Source organism: Eutrema salsugineum, unplaced genomic scaffold, assembly GCF_000478725.1.
Source record: "Eutrema salsugineum unplaced genomic scaffold, Eutsalg1_0 scaffold_9, whole genome shotgun sequence".
Lineage (NCBI taxonomy): Eukaryota > Viridiplantae > Streptophyta > Magnoliopsida > Brassicales > Brassicaceae > Eutrema > Eutrema salsugineum.
This window is the reverse complement of record NW_006256342.1, coordinates 10,449,215-10,455,462: the sequence shown is the minus strand read 5'-3', so window position 1 is coordinate 10,455,462 and position 6,248 is coordinate 10,449,215. Positions and strand designations below refer to the sequence as shown.

General features: G+C 37.7%; 1 non-coding gene across 1 annotated transcript; it reads left to right on the top strand.

Moving 5' to 3' along the window:
• Positions 1-587: 587 nt before the first annotated feature.
• Positions 588-693, top strand: LOC112087290. The gene has a single exon (XR_002900008.1). It is a non-coding gene; the product is annotated as a small nucleolar RNA R71 (small nucleolar RNA).
• Positions 694-6,248: the final 5,555 nt, after the last annotated feature.

Sequence of the window (6,248 nt, the reverse complement as noted above, 5' to 3'; positions counted from 1 at the left end):
GGTTGCTTCTAATGAGCTGGTCTGTGCTTGTTGAGGGTTGAATGCTGGTCTTTGTTGGAAGTTCCCTCCTCCATAGTTTCCACCTTGAAACGTTTTTTGAAAACTCATTTTTCTGTGGATAGGGCTGATTTTCGGCTCCTTGATTTCTGTATGAGATATTTTTGAAGTTGGCACCAGAGTTCCTAAAGTTGTTGTTGAAAGCTGGACTAAATCGATTATGATATGCCTGAGCTCCCATAAAATTGATTTCTTCCTCTTGGTACATGCCATCTTCTTCATATCTTCCATCTTCCTCATTTCCTACAGCAATATCACAAGCATGTATATTATTGTTTTGAGACTTAAGAAGTTGAATTACCATGCCTTTTAGCTCAGCAATCTCCCTTGATTCATGACTAGTGATAGTCTTCTTTGATCTGTCATACTCAGGGTTGTTGCTGTAGTTAGCTACAGCCAGATTTTCGATGAGTGCCTTCCCTTGTGGTATGGTTTTTGAACTGAAATCTCCATTGCTGGCAGTGTCAAGAGAAAGTTGATACTTCTGCTGAAGTCCTCTGTAGAAGGTGCTTAGCAGGTTTGCTCCAGAGAAACCATGATGAGGGCAGTCTCTCTCATACTCCTTGAATCGCTCCCAGGCTTCATAGAATGATTCTATTGGGCCTTGTTGGAAACTTTGTATCTTGTTTCTCAGCTGGTTCGATCTTGACTTGGTGTAGAAGTGGTTCAGGAAAGCTGACTTGCATTCTTCCCATGAAGTAATAGAACCAGATGGCATAGATTTCAACCATCTAAAAGCTTTATCACTTAGAGAGAAAGGAAACAACTTACACTTCACATAGTCCACAGTTTCTGGAGTTGTTCTCACCATTCCAGAAATTTCTTCAAAAAGATCAATGTGATCCATTAGATGCTCAGTAGAGATTCCATGGAATTGGTTCTGTTTCACCAAAGAGACTATCTGAGGTTTTAACTCATGATTATCTCTTGGAACAGGGATTTGAATAGCTGATCGATTTTGAAAGTGTTGGTGAGGTGCATCAAAATTGGCAATGAGTCTGTTCCGAGGCTGTCTTCTCGCAGGATTGGCAAGCTGTATTGGTCGATTGGCTTCTCTAACAACTGGTGGAACAATGTTTTCATCATTCCTTCTTCCTTCAACATCGGCCTGGTCTTGTCTCAGCGGCTTGAGCAGGATTTTGAGGAACTCGGTTTCCCTCTTCATCGATTTGTGGCTGTCCATCTTCATGAGCAGCATCGATATCATCACCATGAACTGAATCACGGTCATCATCTCCAATGTGATCCTCCTGATCACGGTTGAAAAGATTTTCCTGATGGGCATTAAGATTGGCCATCTTGAGCTTTCTTCGTCTGAGTTTCCTAAGTGCTCTTTTGTGTTTGTCAATCTCGTCTAAGGGCAATACAATTTTGTCAGGATCTCTCTTAGTTTTCATGCACATGTGAGCAAAGAAAGCAAAGATAAAAAGAGGAGTTAGGAAATCTCCAGCAGAACTCGAAAATCTTGAGGTTTATGATTGAAATTAGATTAAGAAGTCAAGTCAACAGCGACAGATCCCCGGCAACGGCACCAAAAACTTGATGTGAGTGCAGTAGACAACACAAGTTTTACCCTAGACAAGCTGCAAGTGCACAACAAACACAGTAGTACTTAGGGGTCGAATCCACATAAATCTGTGTGTTGAGGACTTCTAACTGATGCTAAAAACAATCGTAAACCTAATCTAATAAAAAAGGGTTTTGGTTTGTCGCTAAATCTAATTATGCAGAGAATTAAAAAGAGCTTTATGTAAAAATCAGTTGAAAAACAGTAAGGAAAAAGCGCTGGGTTCAAGGTTCATCTTTAGGGTTCATGTTCTAAAACACAAGGAATTTAGGCAATGATTTTCTATGACTCTGAAACTAGGATAGACACATGTAAGATTAGCCAACTCTCGTCACCCTAATCATCTAATCACTTGTTCATGGCAATTAACTCTCGCTCTCATACCAGAACAAGATCACGTATCCTCCGTAGGTAGCTTTCGTCTCCTACGACGGGGACATCCATAAGATCCGGTTCAGGCAACCCTTATACAACACTTTCGTGGCTCGGATTAAACCTAGGATCGGATTCTGGGTGATCAATCTTAAATTACCGCTTTGAGAATTGGATGAATGGGAGAATCATGTTAAAAATCAAAATCTTTTTTTCCTAAAAACCTAGATGTCATTCGAACATGGGATCCCTTTGGATTACCCTTTCACCCAACTAGGTGACTAATCAGGCATGGCTGAGGCAGACATCATCATCGGTTTAGAACTAAGAAGAAGAAAAATAAAAGAAACAAATTTACAGAAAAAACTTCTCTTATTGAAGACAGTATGGCAATGGAGAGCTTCAACAAATGCATAAAAATAAAACCTAAAACTACAAAGGAGTTCTCTCTCAAAGAGAAGAAAGAGGCTCCCTTACAAAAGACCTAAAAACGAGTATTTATAGTGTTTTTCCAAGTCTTGGGCATCTAGGACTTGTAAAATGGGTGCAGGAAGTGTCTTGGGCCGCCTCATGAGGTTCGGACATAGGTCCACCGGGGGTGAAACCTCCTGAGCCGCAGTGGGAAGAAGGCTGGCCGCGGGTGAAAGCACTTGTGCTTGATTGGGCTTGTGTCGATCGACCTTCGGTGCATTGATGATATCTCGAGATCTAACCGTTGGATTGCTTTGATTCCAAGTGTGTTGGAAAGATGGTTGTCTCCTATATAATGTCTCCAAATTTGGGGATGATCACACGGTGAGAAGGTCTTATTTAGTTGCCAAACTTCTGACAGCCTGAAATTATCCAAAAATGTACTTTTGCTCCAAAATGCACTCCAAAGTCCCAAGTTTCCGGAGAAGCCTTTTAAAACTCCATAACATGGAAAAAACATATAAAACCTTTAAAACTGAGTAAAAACAGCTGCATAAGATATTGAAAGTGATCCATAAAAATGGTCAAAATGAGGTGTTATCAATAATTAAACATAGAGTTTTCTATAATATGTTCTTGAAATCAAAACAAGACTAACCTACTTACGTAATATTAATCACAAATCCATCCACTCAGATTTACTAAACTCTTATTCGTTCTCTAAGTGTCTAGATAAATTAGTTCGATAATTTCACAAAATGCTTAAGATTGACTCTCGCCGTCTAAGATAATTTTAAATAAGGCTAGTTGATTTGACAATACTTTCAGTGAGTAAACCAACCTAATCGCAGTAGCTAGATGGTTGATCCAAGCTACATACACGAAACACAAATTTGGACGAAGAACTCTAAAGATAAACCCTAATATAACAAACGAGTAATCAATCCATAAATTCAATTTGAAAATTTCCTTAAAACCCAACAAAAGACTACTCAAATATAGTGTATAAGAACATCATAAAAGTATTCTAGTTTGTTGGAAATTAAATAAGAGAAAGGTAAAGAACGAAGAACGCGGATGAAGGTGGAGATTGATGATGACTCCTTTCAGTGACTCCTTCTACTCCCAAAGAAGGTAACTCTGAAGGTGTGCAGCTCTTTTCCCTGATCTCTATCCATGTCTTGGTCATTAGAATGACCTAAAACGAGTATATATATAGCCATCTAATTTGTCGGGAACGTCTAGGGTTTGAAGAATAAGTGACAGGCTTCACTTGGGCTTGAATTAGGTCTCTCGGGACAACAAATATATCTGGCTGCGGCCAGAAAATGATGGATGTGGCGAATCATTGTCTGGCCGCGGTCACGGCCTCAGCTCTGCTTCAGGACTGGGTCATCTGTCTTTAGTGTATCAAGAATATCTGAAGATCTAACTGTTGGATTGTATCCAAACCAATTGAATTTGAAAGCTCAAATTTTTAGAGATGACCAGACGGTGAGAAGATCTTCATTGCTTGCCATATTTATGACAGCCTGAATTTATCCAAAATTGTTTGTTTGTTCCAAATTGCACATCTTTAGTCCAAGTTTCCTAAAAAGTCTTTTAAAACTCTAAAACATAGAAATCACTTAAAAACCATTGAAAACAGAATTAAAACACCTGGATAAGATATTAAAATGATCCATAAAAGTGCTCAAAATATAGTGTTATCATCTCACCTCCTTTGCTCTCATGTGCCTCCAAAGCACCTAGAAAACACTCCAAAACATACAAGACCCATAGGATCTAATGCAAAACCCTATCTAAACTCAAAATGAACAAAAAAAAAACTATGCAATTCTTATGAAACTAACCTAAAATCTATATGATGTCAATGCTAAAATATGGTAAAATATGAGTATATCACAAGACACTCCACATTCCACATTGGCCCTACATCACACCAAATAAGGCAACTTATGTCTTCATAATATCTCTAACTTAAAGGACCCACCTAGATCCCTTCTTGAAGAAAGGTGAGTGTTTCACTTTGAATTTCTAACGAGTTTCTTTGTTTGTTTTACAGGATTTTCCTTTTAGCCTTTTTAGTTAGTTATTTCTAAACATTTATCTTAGAATAAGCGAATTATCTTTCTTTCTTTATTTTCAAGAGCCTGTCGTATTGTTTTTTTTCTTTTTTTTGCGTTTAGAGTGAAACCCTAGAAGGTTCACAACTGACAGATGATATATCATGGTTTTTAGGGTTTTTGACCATGATATAGGTTTTATTTATAGAGTTTTTCTAGTATTTTTTTGGAGTCTTTACAGGTCTAGGTGCGTATGGAGCATAATTGGAGATTTTGGAGTACTTTGAAGCCAAGCAAGGATCAATTGTGGTGAAACACGAATTATTGCCCTGGTGTCGCTCGACACTACCATTGGTGTCTCCTGACACTGCCATCGATATTGCTCGACACTACCATCAGTGACGCTCGACACTACCATCGGTGTCGCTCGACACCATGTATGTGAAAAAGGAAATCTCGACTTTTTACAAGTTTTTGAAGATTTCTGTATTTTGACCCAGAAGTTTCCAATATTTGCAAGAAGACCCCACTCATGTTTTTAACTTTTAATTAGGTTTTCTAGCCACCTGTTTTGGATTAACTTTGATTTTTATCTATGATACTTTAAGATAGCTTTTGGGGAGACAAGTCTGAGACTCTTTTGTTTGAGAGAAGATGAAGAACCCCATTACTTAATCTTATTATTCTTTTCTGCAATCTATTCAATCATGTTCATTGTTTCATTCTCAATTTCTGAATACTTTGTTTGTTAGGTTTAGGTTCTCATAAGTGATCACTTTGAATGCTAGATTAACTGGTTTGTTAGGATTCATAATCTGATTAGTTCTTCACCATAGGTTGTTCTTAAAGCTAATTCTGGATTGATCACCGGAAACTTAGATCTTAGGTTAATCGATTTGACACGAAAGTGTGATTGATAATCTGATACAACCTAGGGTGAGCAAAATAACTATATGCAAAGAAATTTGGTTTAGTTATTTTGTGAACAAATCAAATCTGCACTTAAAGCTTGTTTAGTCTTTAGGATTTGCAAAGAAATTTGGAATTCTGGGAGTTAGACTTAGATGATTCTCGCAACGAAAGTTGGTTAATTATAAATATTGGTGATTTGAGTTCAAGAACCACGCTAAATCTGAATCTTGACTGATTGACTTATCTGCATTCTCTGATTCTCTGAGAAACACCCTAAGCCTATCATTTCTCATTGATTTTACAACCATTTCTGATTACATTGTTGCAGTTAATTTCATTGTTTTTACTTAGCGTAAGTTTAGCCTATATTTTTTATTGTGCGAATCTCGAGTCTCTGTGGTTTGAACCCTACGTACTTCAATTGCATATCGTGCTCATGTAGAGTAGCTCTAGACTTAACATGGATTTAATTTTTCTCATTAAAGCATTAGACCAGGGAAACAAATCATACATTCAAGTCTCCTTTACCCTTTTACCACTCTCTGTTGATCCTGAATGGCTAGTTCATCTTTAGCTAGTTCCCCACCTTAATCAAGCCTCTTTCAAACCACATGCACTCTTGTTTCCATTGTCTTATATGCAGATATGTGCAAAAACGTCGGAGAGAAAGAGGAACGACATAGTTTTCAGTCACTAAGACGAAAAACTGCAATTTTGCCGGAAACTTTACCAGAAGGATTCAACAAAGGAGAAAACTCAGTTTGTCCTCAGAAAAATCGCCTAACATTGGTATATTTTCGTCCCTTAGACTCTCCTTCTCTAAAAGGTTATTTTCCCTTTTAAAAAAAAAAATCTGAAAAAAA